The sequence below is a fragment of the Buteo buteo genome, chromosome Z, assembly GCF_964188355.1.
Source record: "Buteo buteo chromosome Z, bButBut1.hap1.1, whole genome shotgun sequence".
Lineage (NCBI taxonomy): Eukaryota > Metazoa > Chordata > Aves > Accipitriformes > Accipitridae > Buteo > Buteo buteo.
Genome location: NC_134204.1, coordinates 8,420,671 through 8,443,298, shown reverse-complemented (window position 1 = coordinate 8,443,298; position 22,628 = coordinate 8,420,671).

Here is a 22,628-nt window from a genome sequence, read left to right as displayed (position 1 = left end):
TTATATACATTAAAAATTAATACTGGGCATTTTTCTTGCAAATTTCTGTTGATATCAAAACATACAGAAGGATGCGATGCTGAAGTATTAAAAAACCCTCAGAATATGACATTGAATGTTCAGGGTTTTCTTAAAGGGTTTTTTGTGTTATTTACTGAAAGAGAAAAGTTAAACACAAAAGGAATCACTTTGCCTTAATCAAAACAGAGCTTACAGTTTGGCTGGAAACTAAATATTTCTGAAACTAATTGCAGGGAAAATGTTTCAAGTAAGACATCAAGTAAAACATTTTTTTTTTCTAATCTGGAACAAGTAGAAATATATGAAAATAGTGGTATTTCTTGCAAAGAAGGTATTCTGATCTTACTTCAGTCTTGTCTTCCAGATGTATGCATCTTTTTTTGTTGTTGTTATTCCAGGCCGGTATTTTTAAGCAGTGTTTCTTTACTGTATAAAGCAACTACTGAAACAAGTCCAGGAAGATTTACATACAGAAATTACTGTGCCTCTCACTCTCTTCATTGTTCCTTCTAGTTCTCCTTCTGCTTCCATGTAATTTGCTACTCTTGTAGCCTCTTATGAAACCTGTCAAACACTGATTTTTGGTAATCAGTTCTCTAAATTAATCACATACAACTAGTCAGTTCTCTTTCCCTTAGAATTTCACCAAAGGGGAAAAATATAAAGTAAAAAGAGATAGTTTCATATTGCCATTTTGTTTTACTTCTTTTGTTCTTTTCCATCTCTTATTTTCATGCAGCTTACTTTGACTGGCAAGAGAGAAACATTCTCCAATTAATGTATTCTTTAAATGATGCCTTTTTTATTTTAACTGATATTGTTTTCAGTATGTTCTTAAAGTCAAAATAGAAGGATTATTTATTTTGTTATTTATTTATTTTATAGAATGGGGCTTGAGAAGGTCAGAACATTCAATTACAGCAAAGGCTGGTAAAGTCTCCATGGACAGGGCATCATTACTGGAGTTTTTACTGCAATCCAACTGTCAGCTCCTGAGTGTAATTTCCTCCTTTCTGCTGCATGCAGAGAATTCTTGGAGATAGAGGGATATTTTAGAAACATTATCTTCTTTACCATATACTGCAGAAATCAACCTCTGCAGCCCTCTCCCACTCTCCAGTGAAGGAGAAGCTGAGCTCTCCCTTTCTGCCCCATGCAACAGATAATGGGGCATGCCCCACGGAATGGTATGTGATGGAAATGGCCTCCGACAGTGGAATGGATTAAATCAGATACAATAATCTCCGACTGCAGTACTGCAGTTTGTTTCTGATGGTCTTTATTTAGCACACAAGATGAAGAAATGAGAAACTTGTGTATTGTAGATCTGGACATCTAAATATTGGAAGGAAAAATTAAAATTTATTTCCCAAATAAGATTTATCTTCCATTGGGAAAAACAAACAAACAAACAAACAAGCAAACAAAAACCAGTTGTTCTTCGGAGTGAAATTGGGCTTCCAGACTAAGACATTCAAGCTCAGTTGTCTACATGGAATGTAGGTATCTATGTGTTTGTTACAGTCCCTGGAAGGTCTGGTCAATACAGGCATCAATTTTGTTTAACCACACGTGTATCCAGTAGCATTTGAGATGTGTTAGGGTATTAGAGCTATCCACATGGGACTGGTAGACATGTTGTGGGACTATGGAATACCCTTGGCTTTCCAGACCATTAGATGGAGACCAGATAAGGGTGCCTTAGGGCATCATGGTTGTTTCTATGCCCTGTGTTTTAAAAGTTGAAGCAAGACTCGCTGAATGTACCATTTAGAGCTCCACTGAAAACTCTAGTTCACATGTAGGCACTTACGCACTGTCTTAATTTGGTTTAAGCTGTGAATTGAATCTCACCCCTATAAAAGAAGCATGCCGTGTTTATAATCACTGGGGAATTTACACATTTTTCAATGGCGAATCGAAACTAAGACTACAGAATCATTCCCTGGAGGTAATGTTCTTTAGGAAGCTGCCTAGGTAACCAGGTTTTAGCTTAGCAAACTTGCTAGATGTCTACATTTTGGAGGGATGAACACAGGAGATTGTGTCTGGGAAAAACAACTAAACCGAAACTCATTAGTTCAGAGATGGTTTCCATTACCATCTGAGCATGTGCTAGTTGACTGTAAAGTGTGTGCCAAGACCAGTGAGTACTGCAGTTCAGGCTCTAAAATGAAGCTGAGGACATTTTTGGCTAGCTGCCCATTTGAATCAAGCCGAGCTGAACTGGAATCTAGCACAACCTGGCATCTGGTGGTGGTTGATGGCAGTAGGTCTCACACAACTTGCAGATCTCCAAAGTACAGGAAGGCTATGCATTTGGTTGAAGGGATTAAGCACAAAAATGGAGTGTTCCACCAGCTAAATCTGTTAGTAAGGAGATCTTTCTGTGCTGATCTCTACAATTGTGCCAATGCTCCCATTCTTTCCGGTGTCATCTTATTTTTAAAATATGTTGGTGCTGAAGTCTTTCAGCATTGTGTCTTAATGCCATCTTTATCAGAGACACAACAGAAAATGAGAAAAACTGTGTGGCCATTCTTACAGTGATAGTTTGTAACCCAAAGTTACAGCCTCGGATTTGAGAATTAGCTTTTTTCCTAAGCATTCTCCTCTTATATCCTGTTCCTTATTCCTTCTATCTCTTTTAGGCATGACACAAGTTAATTGATGGTCAATGGCCTGGAGCACTCATGATATAGATTATGACACTGTACATTGGATAGGATGAAAGAATTCATTATTGCTCTACAAATATCAACTCCTTACATTTATAGTGGTTGCAATCAAACAATACCATGCTGGACATGAGTACACTTCCTACCTTCTCCAACCAACCTATTTAAAAGAAATAATTAAACATGTAAGAAACATGTTAAATCACTGAATTTCCACTAGGCACTAATGTAGTACAAACTATCCATGCAAATAGTTATTTGGGCAAATTGTCTGCTGGTCCAGCTTCATTGGCTTTAATCAGTAAAGAACTCAGCTGAGGTTTCCCAAGGGAAGCTGTTGGATTTTAAACTGATGCTGTGTTTGAGTTTGGCCAAGAAACCATGATGAATTAAATCTATACTCAAACATACTGAGGATTTTCTCAGTTCTTCATATGTCTGTGCATTTCAGGCCATTTTCCTTAAAAAAAAAGATAAATAAAAGAAGTTGCTACAAAATATTTTTACTTCCCTATTTCCACACCCTGAATTCATGGAAATGTCCATTTGTTAATGTTTAAATAGAATTATTTGGGGTTGGATGCCCAGTAATAGGGAAGTATTATGTTGGGAGAAAGCAATGTGAAATATAAAACCATCTTCCCCATGAATGAACAAAAAGCCTTACTCTGCCTCTCACTTCCTTCTTCATGCTCCCCAAAACAAAATGAAACAAAACAAAAAAATATTAATATATAAGGAGGATTTTCCTTCACTAATGATATTCAATTGTTCTGTGAAGAAAAAAATGGCACTAAGTATAATGAGATGCCAAATACAAAAAAGCCATGCTGCTCATCTCTAAGCCCTTCTGTTCCTTGAAGTGAAAACTCATTTTAAGAAGATTATGCTGCATATATTAGAAGATGGGCTGATATTCTGCGTTCATACTCTACTGGGGCTTTGGCAGTAAAAGAGAGAGAGGAAGAGAAGGAAAACAACAAAGCTAAAAAACAACATTTGTTCCTATTTACCTAATATACCAATGTGAGGCATAAGTCTCTTTTCATTCATTTAGGCTTGAATATATATATAATCTGATGGATTCTTCAGTTGAAAAGGAGTCATATAGTATTTTTGATTAGCAAGGAGGCTACAGAGGGGAATAAGGTGGTATTTGAATGAATTCCAAATTCAACATGAGCTACACAATTTTCCTGGTTTCAGGGAAACAAAAACTTAAAAAAAAATCCTTTGATTAGAGGAGAAGGGCTCAGATTCCCCACAAAATACTTCCAGAGTTGTAAAAATGTAAGAAGATTTAATTCCTTTACTGCATGAGGGGCAGGGAATATATCTCCAAAGAATGAGTAGCTGAATGTGAATTCCTTAATGAATTTGTGATGAACAAAGCCTTTTCAATTCATACCCAAGGAAGATATTGCTGGGGTTGGTGTTGAAATTTTAAATAAGAAATTGTGTGTCTGTTCTCCACCTTAATTATCTCTTAACAATATTTTTGCCATAGGAATTGACTCTAAGTTTTTAATCTAATGATTTTTTTAAGGTAGAAAACTACACAAATAAGATTTTTGGTTAATTTCTGAGTGGTTATTATGTCAGTTTAGGACTAAGTTTAGCTATCTGCAGTTGCAAATGCAAGACTTGCTCTGTTCAGATCTCTTTCCTAGACCATCTAATTTATTTTTCAAAAGGAATTAATACAAAATTATGTTACTGACCTCATGTTATATTGAACTCATAATATGTTAAGGTCCTGCTGTGAGTGAAGGGTTGGGCCAGATGACCTCCGACCCCTCCAACATAAATTATTCTACCTGTTTGGCAGATTTTTCATCTAGAGCCTTGTCACCTATTTTCTTTCATTTTATTACTTCTGTTCCTTTCATTTCATTAGCAACAGTAGCAGCATTCTGGGAAGAAATAAGGGCCTGATCCTGAATCATTAAATTTTGAATTATTTTTGCATTGTGCATGAGAGGAATTGATTTGAGTTGCAACTGGACAAAAATAAATTGGACATTTTTTCTATATTGCATTTTCCACCTTTTGTAAAACTAAAGCATAACTTAACATTTTGTTTCTCTCTCTCAAAAAAAAAAGAAAAATATTTTTCCCTATAATAACTTTATGCACACACACCCCCCTTACATATATATGGTTTACATACACACACACACACACACACACACACAGAAATACATACAAGCCCTCAGCCTGAGATAAAACAAACACATTTTAGGTGCAAAGAACTTATATGTTTAAAAAGTCAGGTACTTAAAGGCTTTAGGGACCAATTTAATTTTCATTTGTGTCTTTCATGCTTAAAAGTCTCATTTTAATTGAAATACAAGGGATTTATACTTCTGATTACTAGGCTAGTACTGAAAATTAAATTTAGGCTCCTAAATCATTTATGCATTTTGAAAACCAAAAAACCCTTCAATCCTTTAAAATGTGCATATGTTTATACAAGTTGAAAAGATTTAAAATGAAGCTCTTCCATTATTAAACTTAAATGCTCTGACTATACCTGTTTAATGAAATGAGGAGAAAAAAAAAAAGCATTTTACATTTTAAACTGGTCAAAATACATTGATTTTTAAAGACAAGTTTTTAATTCCGTTTTTTAACTGCTGTCCAAGAAATTAATTGAAATAACTGTTCAGTTTATAATGTGTTGAAACAGGAGAGTTGTTTTTTTTTTTTTTCTTCCTGAGTTACTTCTGTCCATGGCACTCCTCTACCCACTCCAAACCTATGGTGTCAGAGCTAAGGCACCTGATCAGAGTAACTTGAAATGCAGTTCATGAAAGTTGAGCAGTCCAGAAAACATACGATCCATCTAATGTTTTATGCATACCTATAGGTCGATAATGTTATTTATCATTACAGCATACTGGCATGTAGACAGAGCCCGAGAGAGGACCACAGGGCTATAAGCCGAAGGGAAGTACAAACAAATGACAGCCCAACACTGCAGTGCATCTATTTGGTAGCAATTATCAGTTTGTGAGTAACTACCAGAAGAGCTGTGGAAGAAATGACCTAATGACCACAGGTGATGCTTAGAGACCTCTGCAAGTTGTGTGGAATAATACTGGAAGAAACTTGCTAGCTATGGGACAAAGTAAATTATTCTGAACTAAGCAGCAGTAAAAAAAAAAATGTTTCAAAGCTCTCATGTGTTACTTGCAATGACATTACACAATGTCAAGAAATGCTTTAAAATTAACACAAGAAACAAGTGTCCAAATTAATGAGACTTTATTGAGTATTTTGTTTATTTATGGCTGCCACCTCAAATTTTAATCAGATAAATCAGTTGATGTTTTCCCATGGAAGTAATAATAAAAGTACTCAGGCTATATTACCTAACGTGCCACACTTATGAAGGAATGAATCATTGCAAATGCCCCTGCAGGAAAATAGTGTATCCACCTCTTGCAAACATTACTGCACACAAAGGCTAAATTGCAGTGAGTGTCAGCCATACTGATCACAATCCAGGGCTGGACTCAGGTTTTCCTGGCTGAAAGGTTGCGAGGAAGAAGGAATGCCTTCCAATGCCTTGCCCGCTCCTTGACTACAGATGTAAGAGATGTATGCTGCAAACTGAGCCCTAGGGAATTAGGAAGAGAAGAGGGAAGGGATGAAGTAAACCTAACAGTGGAGGAGGAGTTACTGGAGGTCATACAATGAGTTGGCAACAGAACTCAATGGTTTAATAATTGCTTTCTTTTGAGCGTTCCTCTGAACCATGGCTTTTCAAATGTTAGTCCGCAGAGTGCCTTTAGGTGTTCTCCAGAGACAGTCCTCTCAGAAAGGCAAGCTCGATATCACATTTCTTGAGCTGACACTCCCTGCTTATTGCAGCCCTGTTACCCCTTGAGAGCAGCATGGCATGTTATTCCAGGTTTCTCTTGGCTAGGTATTTCCTTAGCGGGATTGTGGCTGCAATTTCTTATGAGAAGGCTTCACGTTTGAAGGAGAGTCTACAAAAGAGGAAAAAATGTTAAATTGAGTTGCTGGGGAAATGAAAGATTCAAGCAATCTAGAAGTCTCCTTTAGGAGGGTCCAGATAGTTTCAAATGTGGCATTATAATTAGAAAATTCCATTTGTATACTTAGAAAAGGTTCGTTTTGTTAAAGGTACTTTGGTCATGGCAACATGTAGTCTAGCTGTCCCACACAAGATATGAGAATAAGCTCATACCCATCTTGAGAAACACAACTGTTTACATTGGACTTCCAGTCTATATGATCTATCCAAACTAATTGGATTTCTGTCTAATTGACGAGGGGACTAGTTCTGGCATTATCATGACAAGACGATGGTTCCTGTTTTACCTTCCTGCTGCCATCTTGTCCATCTAAACAGTAAGACTTCAACTCCAGATTTGACTGACATCTGGGAGCATAGTTGCCTTTGGCTTCTTTAAATGACTTGCAATGGCCACAGAGAAAGCCTTATTTAGGGGCTTCAGTTAAGTGCCTAAATTAGGATGGCATGAATCTAGTCCTTAAAGATTGTGATTGTCCCTTGAAGAGTGGCTAGCACAATGAAAAGGGCTGAGTAAAATTGTAATACAAAATAATACACACTAATAAGCTGCATAACGATAAGTGAAGTTGTTTATTACAAATCAAGCCAAATGACATCTCTCAGCCACGAAGCTTGATTTATTTCCTTTTTCCTGGTGTGGCTTATGGCATGTGTTAGCACTGTTATCCATGCATTATAAATATTTATTTATGTATTTATATTTTATGCTTTTACAGGCCAGTAAAAACAAATAACTGAACAAGTTTACAGGCAGTTAATTTGGTGTTTAATGGAAATAATAGTCTTCCAATGTCTTGCTTTGTGAGAGCACTGAGCTGAGCTTCTTCAAGGAACCATTCATAGCAAGTGAGATTTTTCCCTCTGGGTGCTGGGAACCCAGTCTTTTGAGTCCCCTTTTATCCTTTGCAAAACAATGAAAATAGCAAAATTCTGTCAATGACAATGAAAGTTCTAAGCAATTCTTCCTTTCAAGGATGTAATTGCTGTATCATGGTAAGAAAAATAAATGACAGCAGTTGGCCATAACGATTTGAGAAGAAGTAATTCAGGTTCTGTCCTGACTGATAAAAAATATCAATGAAAATTCTGACTTAGTTTTTATAATAAAAATATTTTTCATTTTTCAAAAAAATCAATTATTAAGACATTTAAAAACTAGATATTGTCCTTTACTTTCTCCCTTTTAAAAAAGAAATGTTACAGAAAAAGGAAGGTAAGAACAGGAAAGATTTGAAAAAAGGGAATGCAAAGACAGACGAGAGAGTACTTTCAGAAAATATAAACTGAAGACATTTCAGTGGCCCTGTTTTGATTAGTTTCTTTGATCTCTTTAGTTGTGGTTTGCTGAAAATGAGAACATTTAGGGAACATTAAATTTTATATGGGAAACACATTTTTTTGAAGAATAAACCAGCCATATTTCTTCAAAACATTTACACACAAAAAAAAAATCATTATTTTTTTTTGTCCCTGGGGTCTCACTTGGTCCAATTTTCTCCTTATTACAATTTCACCACCACAAAGGGCCTTTACTTCACTGAAGATCACATCTCCTATGGGATAGTTACCTGTTTAGCTTAAAGCAAAAACCAGCTCTACAGCATAGAATCATAGAATCATAGAATCATTTAGCTTGGAAAAGACCTTCAAGAGCATGGTAGGAGAGGCAGAGCGGAGGGGAAGGGGTGGCTGGGAACAGCAGCATTGTGGGGTCCTGCCTGTGCTGGAGGCCAAGTGTCTTGTTTGAACCTTGACGAGGCTCAGTAAATCAAGGCAGCAAAAAAATGATGATAAGACCAATCTCATCCTCATTTCTGTTCTGAGGAGTATAAATGATGACGAAGCCCCCTGTGAAGGAAATCTGTGTAGCAAGTTTCTAGCCACTGAGGTCATCCAGTTGTCCCAGAGTAAGCAATTTTATCAGAACTCTTCATCAGCAAAGCCTTTTATTTCCTTCAATAAGCTTTTGTTGTTATTGTTCCTGGCTTTGGTTTGTTTTGGTTTGTGTTGGTTTTTTTGGGGGGGGGGTTGTGTGTTTGTTTTTGGGTTGGTTTCTTTGTTTGGTTTGTTGGGGTTTTTTTCATTTTAAACATAGAGGCTAAATTTATTTATTTTCTGCAGTACTAAAAGAGGAAGGAAAACCCCACTGAATAGTCCATTATTTTCTCCCACCTCCTTTAAGCAGTTCAGAATTCAGCTTTCATTTTGATGGTGGTTTAACTGCATTTGATTAAAAAAAGTAAACTAATTACAATGGAAATGCAGCTCTGCAAAACTTTTAGAAAAACACATTATTTTGGTTTAGGGTTCAGTTAATATACATTCATTTATCATCTTTATAAGAGATGTACAGGGCAATGATGAATAATCCCTGGCTTCCAATCAGGAAATGCAAATTATTCTTCCCTTTCTTTTTTTTTTCCTCTCTTTTTTTTTTTACCTTCTTTTTTTCCTCCATTGAATAATGCATACCAGTAAATTTGAAGAAAAAAAAAAAAAGTGCCAAAAATCTGGCAGGACGTAATGACAAGCAAAAAATGTAATGTGGTGTGTTACCAAAAAAGCCTCTAAAGAGAAGCTAAATGCTGCAATTCCTTTAGTCACAATTACATCATCAACCTTGAACTTAGGGGAAAGTCTGCAAAGTATGAACCAGAGAAGTAATGGGGAGGGAAAAAGTTCTCCATAAGAAATACAATAGATAAAATCCAACTCCTAGTTTCAGAGGCTTTCTTTGGATTTGGGTTGGGTTGGGTTGGGTTGGGTTGGGTTGGTTTAGTTTGGTTTTATACTGGGGCCCAAAATCATGTCCCCTAACTTGAGACATCCATCTGCCTACCTGAAACAATTTAATCAAAAGTGCCAGCAATCTTGGCTCTCTTTATAGAAAGACAAATCTGTACTCCTGCTGCATCACAGAGATCTTAGGTTGGCTGAACTGGTTGAGCTTCTGACCTTCCTCCAGCATGGATTGAAGGAGTTTCAGTTGTTTGGGCTTTTACTTTAGACCATGTCTTTAAAAGCTTGAACTTACATGGCCTGAATTTAGGTTACAGCTTCATCCTGCTGTCACACATAGGAGTCAACTCTAATGAAATCAGCTGAATAAACATAGTTTAAACATACCACAAGAAGGTCTCAGTGGAAGATGGATAGCTACGCACGTACCACAAGCAAAGAACCATATAGCAAGGTCTTAGGCATTTCTCTGAAATGTTGAAACGCAGTGAAGACTTATTCATCTTCAGAGCCTGCTACTTATACTGAGCTCTTGACTTTGAACCACAGTATTGGCATATCTGAATCATAAAGTGCATAGAGAAAGAATTGTAACATCTTTTTTCTTGTTTTTCTTTCTTTATTTTGTTTTATTTTGGTTTGGTTTGGTTTGGTTTGATTTGGTTTGGTTTGGTTTGGATTAGATTGTTGTTGGCTTTTTTTCCTCAGCTCCTTAAAACCTTAAGAGTGAAGGTTATAAAAACTTTGGACTACAGTGCCCATGCCTGTCACTATTGTGTTTGAATCCAATCTTACTTCCTATAATGAAAAGAAAATACATTACCTCTAAGTGTAACCACAGACTCGTTAGACTGAAGGCTATCTCAGTCTGTGCCCTCTAAATGCCAGGAGAACTTTGACAAACAGATTAGACAAGAGGAACCAGACTGCAGAGTTTTAAGCACTGATTATTAAATGTAGAATGGAAACCTGCAGTCACTTTTCTTTTTTCTTTTTCTAAAGTCAGACTTATTTTGGAGGGCCCTGATTTAATGTCTTGAGCTGCTCAATTCCTCTGTGGCATTTGCATTCTGAATAAGTCTTGGAAGAGTTTGGTTTACCTGAGATGGTTGAGCAAATACATTATAATACTCAAAAACAGCTTTTACCTTGTCTTTTCTTAAACAAAGGTACAGTTTGAAAACCTCGAACATTCATAAAACTAGTCATATGAGATCCTTGAAATTTTATGGCTTTTTTTTTTTTAATGTAGGCTTCTTAGCTGTCTCAAAACTCAAGTTTTGTGTTTTGATTTTGAAGTAGTAATAAAAATTAACCATACTAAATTCAGAGATAGGAGAAAATTGGCCAAATGATTACAGGAAGAATGGAATACTTAGTTTAGGGATAATAATAAGTTGGCCTAAATAACTTTTTTGTGCATATCTCATTTTTCTTAACAAAGCAAAAAAGAGAAAGAGAGTCTTTCTATTTCAGTTCAGTCTACATTGATTCTCCTTTGGGTCTTTCTGGTTTGGGTGCTTTTGCTGTTCATTTGAGGGTGTAAATTTTGCCAAAAATTTCCTTGAAGTGTTTTCGTCAACCAGAAGGTACCAAAAAATGTTGCTTTTCAGTTTTGAGTACTTAGAGATAATTGTGGACACATTTTATAGTAGTTAAGCATGCAGGAAGAGGTTTAAGAAAAATGGGCTGCTAAATCACATTGGATTTCAAAAGGACTTGGATCACTACATTCTGTAGATTTCTTTAAATTTCTGAGCTCTTACTACAGATCTATGAACACGTCAGACTGTTGAATAAGTATTTGCATCTTAAAATCAAAACCATGTGAGCAACTACCTGAAGTGTTCTTCCTACAAGAATGCTCCTGCACCAGTTGTAGGAAGTAGTTGTATCTCGCCCCCTAATCTTCTTCCTGATAGCCACCAGAATCGCTAGAAGAGATATCACAGTTTATGAGTCTCTTGCAGTTTACGGGAATGATTTCTAGTTCTACTGCTCAAGGACTATTCTTTCAGTATTGAACAGATGGTTTGAGTCCCTTCTGATGACCGAGTTACACCCACTTTTTTATACACAAGTGCACATTCAGGGCATAATCATTAAGATAGTTGTTGATAAACACATGTTGTTTCCAAAGCTAAGTTTTCTTCTCCTTTTAGTAACAAGGTTGAAATTATAATTTTTATTCTTTTGGCTTGCACATTGTGTTGCTGCTGCTATTTATTTCTTCCCATCTCCCTCCTTTCTATTCCCAAGACCACCACAAATCCCTGACATCAATTACCTGTGTGAAAAGATATTTCATGGATGGATAAAGGCCAAGATCAGGTTATTTCATTAGGACACAGCAAAATGTCTTCTGGCATACCTTTAAAAAATCAAGAAATCAAGGCAGGATGAGACCTCTCATTGTGTTAGAAGCCAAAATATATTTATTGTCCAGATGTAATTTCAGTTTTATTGCCCAGATCACAGGTCATTGGTTAGCAGATGCTGGGCAGGGAATCTAGCCGGTCAGCTAATAGCCTCCCCACTGCTGAAATTAACTAACAGTCAAAAGGTTTAATAACCAAAGGTCACAATAGGCTGTTTGAAGAGTCGGTAGGAATCCAGCTGATAAATTATCTTCTTCTGTTCTGGGGGAAATGCTGCCTCACCTCCCTCCGTGATATAAAATGAGAATTAGAAAAGTAAACTCTTACTTGAGGCCAAAAAGTTGATTTTCACAGCTTGCTAACGTGTTCTAAGGAGTGCACTTCCTGTCCTAAACTCTTGCCTGTGCTGCTGCTGTTTATTCTGAAACCAAAACTGACCAAATTAGTAAGTGGAGCAAAAGTACTGATTAATGGATTAGGAGTGAGTGGAGACTTTGGGGTTTATTTCTGAAAAAGGATTTGAGAATATGAAACAGAAAATACCATGCAAGCATGCAGAATCCTTGTAATACTCAATTTTATGTTTGCATTTCAGTTATTCTCCCAAGCTGTCATGATAGGGTTAACAAAACCTGCCAGAGTTAGGATTACAGTCCTCAAAAAGATTATGATATAAGAGTTTACCTTCAAATTATACCAACCCATCAGTCTTGAGTCTAATTGCTAGAGGCACATAGAAGTATATTTTGTCACTTCCCCTGTTAACTTCATCATTCCCATTTAAAATGCCAAGAAAATGACAATCTCCAGCCTTGATAAGTTGCTAGTGTTTTCAGCAAAAAATGACCATTAGTGAACAATGAATGTTTCATGCTTATTAAATTACTTTATTTTTTCACCTTTAACTTTTCCATGAAGTAGGAAGAAGCTTATTTTGCACACCCTTAAAGATGGCCTTATAAAACTTTGAGGTCTGAAACAAGTATTACCATTATGGAGCAATTTTGAGCAGTGACGAGAAGGAGAAATCTTCTCTCTACTTTCCCTTTATTAACATCATCCTTAGGTGCTCCATTATTCATATGATGGAAGAATTGCCAGGCCACATCAAGCCATCCTGTCATTTATATCACGGGGCTTTGACCATGCTTTATAGAAAAGGTCTGAAGTGCAAGACGATTAAGGCCATGATGTTAATGTTACTGGAGAGATGCACCAGGTTCCTTTAAGTTTACCCGACTGTAATGCTGGTCTTAGGCTTGAGCTTGATCTGCAGACTAACTCAACTCTCATCAGTCATGTCCATACTTCCAACAGGGGTAAGAGTTTGCATCCAGATACTCAGCATCTCAAGCTGAGAGAGTTGGGGTTGTTCACCCTGGAGAAGAGAAGGCTCCAGGGAGACCTTCTAGCAGCCTTCCAGTACCTAAAGGGGGCCTACAAGAAAGCTGGAGAGGGACTTTTTACAAGGGCATGTAGTGATAGGACAAGGGGTAATGGCTTTAAACTGAAAGAGGGTAGATTGGCTAGATTTAGATTAGGTGTAAGCAAGAAGTTCTTCCTTACAGTGAGGGTGGTGAGGCACTGGAACAGGTTGTCCAGAGAAGCTGTGGCTGCCCCATCCCTGGCAGTGTTCAAGGCCAGGCTGGATGGGGCTTTGAGCAACCTGGTTTAGTGGAAGGTGTGCCTGCTCATGGCAGGGGGGTTGGAACTAGGTGACCTTTAAAGGTTCCTTCCAACCCAAACCGTTCTATGATTCTATGATCTGGGTTCATTCTTGCACCTGAATTTTCCTATCTGGCTGACCTCCTAGCTCATTCTAGATGTGAATCAAGTCATTGTCAGTGTGAATAACTGATGAGTATAGACTAGAGGGTGAGCCTGAGTACCAAGAAAGCATAAAAGCAGAGCTACACTCTGAGCATGCAAACATGATTAAGTAACAGAAGTCGGGTTGCATAGCTAACTTTTAATGATGGCCCAAATTCAGTCACTCAGATTTGAATTTAAAGAACAAAAACTTTCTCTGCTTGGAGAAATTTCATTCATAGACTGTAGGATCACAGCTTATTTTGTACTTCTCAACATTTTCTCATATCCCTGTGCTGCACTCAGGCTAAAATCATCACCTCCTTTTCATTTCATATTCATGCCCTTGTTCAAGGGCACGAGGGAAATGAAATAATACATGAACGTCAGGACCAATATTGCAAACACATATGTAAAGGAGAGCATGACCATCCCTGCAAGCAAGTATGAAATATTGCAGTAAACATACAAACCCTTAGCAAAACATAAAGTGAACTCAGCACACTCCTGTGAGCATGCAGGAGAAGATTAGTCCAGGCACTGGACTAGAAAAGAAATGAAAAACAGCTACATGATAGGGCTTGTGATATCGTAGCAAAGTATTGTCAAAAATCTGAAGTTTTCAAAGTGGCAAGAAAAGTGAGCCAGTTCAAAAAGAGAGTGAGAGTCACTAATCCTTATGAACCGCAGCCTACAGTTGAAAATAAGTCATTTTTCTTACATTTTAGGTGATATGCATGGCTTCATGTTTTCAATCCAATGGATTCATGGCACTGAAATTCACCTGACATATACATGTTAGAAGAAAAATGGCAATTTGCTGTGAGTGAATGCTGGGAAAGAAGAAAGAGAAAGGATGCAAAAATGAATAATTAAAAAGCTATGTTTCTGATGGAACAGTTTGGATTACTAGGTGGGACTCGTTTGTCCGAACATAGATGAACTGATCAATAAATGCTTCTAGGAGTGATTGGCTCACTTTAAGGTATATATCAAAGCTAGATTAATATGAATCAATCTCTGGAAATGTCTGTTTCTCTCTATTCTGGACTCTCATGAAGGAAGTCTTAGGTAATGAGATCAGACTTAGGCCTCTAAATTTTAGACAACCAAAGTTAGGGGAGATGGATCACATTCTTACTTATTTGTAATAAACTAGTCCTCAAATAATCCAGCTCAAAGGGACACACACAGCCCATTCAGGTAATAGCACAATCAAGGGTATGGGGGTTACTCTATCAAAAAGAGAAATATATTGAACTGTTTTGCTGCTCGACAGAGTATCTAATAATTAATTACCATCATGGATGCTGATTTCATGAGCATAAATCCCACAGAAAGTAGTGGTGCTCAGGTTGCAAGTGACCAAAGTTATTTGTTGCAAACATACTGTGAGTTTTTATAAGATTTGGGTGATGTGGCCTCAGTTTCCCATTTAGGCAACAGCTTCACCTACTGAAATGCTGTGAAATACTTCAGAAATGGGGAATATGTAGAACTCTCAGGCAGGTAAAGAGCTATTCTACATTCATAGACTTTCTCTGCACTTGCACAGCGATTTTGGTGCGTGCTCTTGAGATAAACGCTATATTAGTGTCCCTTTTAAACCGTTCCTTTTCCTAGTCAGCAGTTTTTCTCTTTTAGTCCCACACTTCCCTTGGCCAATTACATTAATGTGTGTTTGTCAATACTGAATTTCATTTGCTGCATAACAGCTCAGAGCCCAGCAAATCTTGTTGAATTTTCCTTGCCTCTTAAGCCTGAGTTCTTGTGTCTCCCCAGCTTTGTGTTGTCAGCAAAACTTAACGCATTTACAATTGGTCTCTTGATCTAGGGCAATTACAGAGAGAAGCAATAGCAGGTGCAGGAAGCTTAACAAGAGACGGATGTTGTACTATCATTGTGGTCTCCAATCCTGCGTTAGTATCAGGGTTGTCAAATTGGTTCAAATTAAATTGACATGGTGGTAGAGTAGGTATCAAACTGTTGTTATAAATCTAAGACTTTCTTGGCTCTAATGCCTTGAGAGGAGACAAGGAGAAGGAAACAAGCATGTGCAGAGGCAGCAGCAGCAGGTGAGAGTGAATGAAGGGGGAAAAAGGGAGAAAAAAAAAAAGGCTTTAACAGGCTACTGACTACATCTGTGGATTGTCATAAGAAGATAATTGATGAGGACATGCACAGTTCAGAACACAGGAAATGCATACACCATTATTCAATAATTTTTGCTATTCCTAAGGCAGAGAATGAACAGGCTGGATTTTATAAGGATGAAAATCTCTGTAACTTGGTGCCACATCACCCAGCTTTTCCCCATCAGGCCACCCTGTGGAATGCAGAGCCCTGAACTGAGAGCATCTGGAGCACTTTCCTGGAAAAAGGGAGTTTAGGTGAAGAAGAAATTTTATCAAAGTCTCCCATATCTTGAGTAAGTCCTCGGGTCATTATGCTGCTATAAAACTGGTATTCTCTAACTGTAATTGAACGCTTCGAGATATTTGATTCTTTTCGCATTCAATAGACTACAGGAGTACTTTTAACACATCAAACTCTTCAAAGGACTTATGGAAGGGATATTCCTTCTATGAAGTAGGAAAAAGGTAAAGAGCTTGTAAGACTGGTACATTTCTTGGCACAAGCAGCAAGAGAACTCTGATCCCTCAAATGAGCCTGATGAGGTGTAGGCTGTTCACAAAGGTATTCAAGTTAGGAAGATAGCCACCCTGAAGTCCAGAAAAATAAATATTTCCAGAATAGAAAGAAGGCATCATGAGACAGCATGAGTAGTTCAACAAAGGAAAATGTAAAGTGGGGAAAAATAACCCCAGGTACCAATATATGCTGGGGGCCAACTGGCTGGAAAGCAGCTCTGACAGAGAAGGATCTAGGGGTCCTGGTGGACAAGAAATTGAATATGTGCCAGCAATGTGCCCTTGCAGTAAAGAAGGCCAATAACATCCTGGACTCTATTAGAGACAACATTGCCAGCAGGTCGAGGGAGGTGATCCTGCCCCTCCACTAAGCACTGGTGAGATATCTGAAGTATTGTGTCTGTTTCTGGGCTCTGCAGTACAAGAAACATATGGGCATACTGGATAAAGTCCAGTGAAAGACCACAGAAATGATGAAGACATTGGTGTTAAGCTGTCCCCATAGAAAGTACACATTTAAGTTTCCATAGTAGTCAACAGATGTTGATCTAAATACAGGTAGTCCAGAAAGCTATGTATGTAGTCCTAAAACATGCATCTAAGTTCCATAAGCTGAATAGCTCTGTAGGCTTTCTTATGTTTTTAAACTAGCAGTTTGATTCAGCTGTCTAAAATGAAACATCTACTGTCATTTGAGATGATGAGAGAGTATGAAACATCCACATGGGTCTGGCAGGACTACACAATGTCTATAATCCTCTGGACTGGAATTTGGAAGCCAGAAGCAATAATCTAGAGCATATTGAATGGCATTAGACATATCTCTTAAACAGCTCAGTCAAATCTCTTATTTCTTTTGACTATAACAGGAGTTCAAAAACCTAGTTTAGCAGTAGACCTTTACATCTAAATATCTACAATTAGCTTTTCAGTCTGCAAGTTGAATCCCACCCCATAAATCGAAGCGAATTAAGTCTCACTCAGGAAATGATGGAATGAGTGTGTGCAGCAGCAACATTTCCCTGATAAGAACATGCATTTGTGCTGAAGTAATACAAGAACAGGAAAGGCAATAATGACAGACAACAACCTTACCCGATGTTCTACACAAGGGGAATTCTCTTTTCTGTTTTATCCCTTGGTTAGCTGGAAAGAAGTTTACCCATTCCTATTATTCTAAGACCTTTCCCAGGATCAAGTGGTCCTTCAGTAAATCAGCAGTTAAGGTACTGACCCTGCCTATGGCCTTCAGTTTCTGAACTTTACCCATCCTCCCTGTCCACTAACTGGAAACAAATGGCCTGCTCATGAACCAAGGTGTTTGATGCTGCACCTTGTGTTTTAGGGTGGAAATGAAGCTGTGGTTCCCTGACTAGACTATAGTGTTGGTAAATCTCCGAAGTCCCACATTTTGAAGTATCTTCATGTGACAGGCATTGCTGTTGAGGGGACTGCTGTGTACAGACTGGATTCACTATTTGAGGAAAGCATTAAAGCAGAAATTTTGTCAGCTTATGAGAATATTAACCATTAAGATCATTATAATGAGATGGACTTTCTTTTCATCTCCATCCGTCTCCTTCAAAAGCCAAGTCTTTTCCATAAGGACTTATTGAAGTTACTATAGATTGAGTGCCAAGCACTCAATATTTATCTTTTTGATAGATTTAGTCAGGCCATTTTGTTTAATTTTCCATATGTTTCACTGCAAATTGATTATTTCACCACCATCACTCACCTGTTTTTTCCCTTCCGTGTTTGACCTTCTCAGCTTCTAGGCTCTGCATTGCAGTTACTTTTTTTCATCCAAAGGTTTGCATGAGATTTAGATTATAGTCCTATCTCTTAATCACCTATGCAGAAAAATTTAAGAAAGTGATATACACACACACACACACGAAAAGATTATATTCATGCTCTCTGCATCATAGCTACCTTTTGGTACCCAACAGAAGAAAATCTATTACTTAAATAAAGCTGAATCCGTTACTTTAATTAAAGTCCTTTTGCAGCTACACCCAGCTTTCTACCAGATTCCTCAATTCCAACATCAGTCCTTGACTTCGGTTGCAATGCACTGAAATGATCCCTCATTTGTGTGTAGCTCTCATGAAAGCACATCTATAATTAGATTTATTGCAAAATACTCACAAACAAATCCCATATCAGGGAGAATTCATTTTGCTTGCTGTTTTATTAAAGACTGGAAAGCCAGTCTTTGTGTCTATGAGGGTGAGGAAGGTTTCCAAAGTCTTTCTAATAGTGTTTTGTTTCGAGTAAATGATTTATTATTTTTTTTTAAGAACTATAAGCATTAGAAATCATAGCAAATTTTAAATTTTTTACTCCAATCCAAAACCAGAAGGAAACCTTTACAGAAAATGCTTACCTATACTACCGAAGAACAAAATTTTTGGCCAAATAAAGACAATGCCAAAAAAGTAAAAAAGATTAAGGTAGATAAAGGAATGTAGTCATGATGGAAGACACAGAGCATTACACAGAGAAAATAATCAGCTGAAATGTATACTGTGGAAATATTTGGTTGGCTTGTATGATTCTCCCAGGGAATGTTGGGATATTCTCCAGCAGATGTTTCATTGTTCAGACATTTAAAACTAGATTAGGAAAAGCAATAGGAAAGCAAGTGCAGTGAATAATCATTCAAAAAATGGATGAGATTGCCATTGGAACAGATGAACTGATTTCATGTGCCTTATTAAATATTAAATATTTTATTGCTATGATCCTAACGTACACTATAATTCTTTGTAACTTGTTTGTATGTTCTTCAGACATTACCAAATGGGATAAATAGTAGGAATGTGGCTTTAATTCAAATTTGACAGTAGGTGATACCTTTTGGATATTTAACTAAGAATTATTAAACCAATACTATGATGAGTTCACTGTCCAGATTATGACATCGTTCACTGGTGTCAATTACCTTTATACTGAACGTTTTATAAATATATATATACACACAAAGTGAAATAGAGGAGTTATTTCACCTGCCCACTTCACATTGTCTTTCTCCACGTAGCATATCCTTACAATATTTACCTCAGCAAATCTCTTGGTTTTTCATGCCTCCATGCCATCTCTAGGCTTTTAGAAGACGTTACAGTCTCTGTCCTCTGAAAAATAAACATACATGGGGTACCATCAAATGGAAGCAACTCAAGACAGAGCACTGAAGCATAAATTATTCTTTCCCATCAGGGCACTGTGATTTGTGTGTATATATGGGTGTGTGGGTTGCGTACGGTGGTATAGGAAACCTGAAGAAAGACTAAGGAGAAGAAAAGAGACTGCACTTGAAAATTAAAATTACAACCTCACCAAATGCAAAACAGAAAGAGAACAGAATTTTAAATAGGTTGGTAGATAACATCAGCTCATTAGCAGTTCTATTACAGCTTACACTGGTTTGTTTTCTCTGAGCATGAAAAAAAAGTGATATGTTTGTGTCTGTGTGTCTGTTTGTGTATGGAAGGAAGTAAATTAGGCAGACATAGCACAAGTTATTTTAGGACAGTCTGAAAATTTAAATGCACCCTTCAAGGCAACTGGGGGCAGGAGGGGGGAAGATTGCTGAAAGTGATTTTCCAAAATATTGATATATCTTGGGTGGACCCACGTCTTGTGCAAGACTTCTACTGCCTCAAACTGACCATAATTTCTTCCTATTTCAAACCCGTGTTGTTCAAAGTCAAGAATAGTTCCAGACAAATGGAAGCCAGGGCCTTGCTCCTGCAGCCTGTGCCACGGCAATCAAGGTCAAGAGGGCAAGGCAAAACAGAACAAAAGAAATAGTATACAATCTAATTCTTTGCATTTATAAACAAAAATACACCACACTGAAAGGGTTTGTTTGTTTCTTTTTTTTTTTCAGATTTCCTTAGAAGAAATGGAGTAGCCACAAGGACAAACTAGAGATGTTACAGTACCAGAGAGAAAAAATCACTTCCTACTTTAAGACTAAAACTTTTGTTTTTGCTAATAGATGCTATCATGAAAGGTCCAAGAACTCTGTTTGCATAAGATCTTATTGCTATTGTCTCTGTGATAACAAGTCAATATGTATCAGCTTAATAGAATGAAGACTGAACAACAGCTGCATGCAAATATTAAAGCAAGATCACTGAGAGACAGCGAATTGATTGTGGACAACAGAAATGTGAACTGGGCTTGATTTAATGGGATACCAGAAGGAAGTAGCAGTGAGGTTTCAATGATAGGCTCAAAAAAGATGAAAATCATAAAATCACATGTAACTTTTATGTAATTTGCTTTCAATTCATGGGGATGCTTGATTACAAACTTTAAAAAATATCTTCCTTCACAGGCTATTTCCATTTTGAATTTTACAAATTTGTATAGTTGTATGGAGTCTAATCACAGTGATCGCATATGGATTGATGCATCTTAGAGCAGCACAAGTAATTTTGCAATGAGATCACCTTGACGTCAATTTTGTTTGTAAATGCAATATTTCCTTTGGTTTGGGAAAAAACATAATTAAAGACATGGCCCATTGACTGGGTATATCCATTTTTTTCAAAAAGTATTTTGAAACCTAGTTCACATTGAGTCAACAGAACCTGAAGCTAAATTCAGTGCACTGGCTATGATTCATAAAAGCAATCTCTAGTCCAGGTGAGAAAGTCAGACAACCTAAAATTTTAGATATTGATGCTTTAAGTGGGCTATGTCCCTGCATCCATTTACCACCAATGTAGTCTTGGCTACTAGATGCTTCTTACTGAATATAGACACCAGAATGAGTTTCTGTGATCACACTAATGCTCTTAATTACCTTTAAAGGTTTGGTTTGTAGTGTTTAATCACTGGTGTAAAGGACATTAAGCAATTAAACACTCTGGTTGCTTCAAACTGTTGAGGAGACAGGTAGATTTTCACCTCCTGGGTCCTGAGACACCAGCATGGCTATGGGTGAGCAGATTTAACTATCTCCTGATTAGAATACAGATGAACCCTCAGTAAGTATAAAATGAGATAACTGTACTGGGTTTGGTGGAATGACACTATCCAAAATTGCTGTAAAAGCATTAGCTGATAGGTGCTTTCTTGCTAAAAGGATCTATTGGCACATTGTATAATCTCCTTTCATGCTCCTAAGAATTAGGGACATTAGAGACAAAGAGGCATTAGAGAACTTCATCTAGTGTAGGTAGTGAGATACATCTGGGTAGATGCATTGTATTTCATCTGAAATATCCTCTAACCAAACCAGAGCAGCTGTAATTCATAAAAGCTGATGTAAGTTCATGGGGAAGACTGGACAGGTTTACAGAAAAAAAAATTAAAAAGAAAAAAAAAGAGACAAGATAATTAAGAAAGAAAATAAGAAAAAAATTAGAAACAGAAAAGAAAGAAAAAAGAACAAAGAAGAAAGAAAAAGGAAAAAGAAAAAAGAAAAAAAAGAAAAAGAGAAAAAAGAAATAAAAGAAAAAATAAAAGAAAAAAAGATAAAAGAAAAAAGGAGACGGACTAAGTACCTCAAAAGCACTTCTTGCTAAGGAACTCCCTGAGCTTGAAGTATTTGGAGGTCAAAGAATTACTGAAAGACATTATCATGCTTACTTGCATAGCTTAACATAGAGAAGTTCATAGGGTCAAGCACACCATAGTGAAGACCCTAGTCATCTATTTATGGATTGTGTTGGATGGAGGATTCTGGACAAAATTAAAATTAGTTCTTATAAACTACATTTCTCTCAGTTTTCATGTGCATAAGTGTCATCCAATAATACACAATTTACATAGGTCTAGATAATCTCAAAGTAAAAATTCCTTATTTTCTTTATGAAATACAAGGAGACTTATGGATAGTTCAGACTCAGGTTTGGTGAAGTACTTTACTGTTACTCACTTATCACTGAAATGTTGCTAAAACAGGGAATATTTGCAGCATTTCATAGCAACTATATGCAAGAATCTGATTTAGGTCTCAATTCCAGTCGAATCAATATGGAACATCTCCCCATCTGGGGTTTATTTCTCCAGAATTGGCCATTATCCAGTGGTAGTGAAAGACAAGTCCCCTGGAGTATTTCAGGAGGCAGAAAAAAGCAAATAAACCCCTGTGTAGCAGTCAAGTCACCACAATGACCTCACTCCTGTCACATATAAGTGAAGTCTACTATTCTGTAACTGTATTACATGGTATGCACACCACAACTTCCCTCCCTCACCAGTGCAGTCAAAGATACAGAAAGACTAGAGCAAAAAATAAGCAAACATAAGATGGTATGTACCGAGT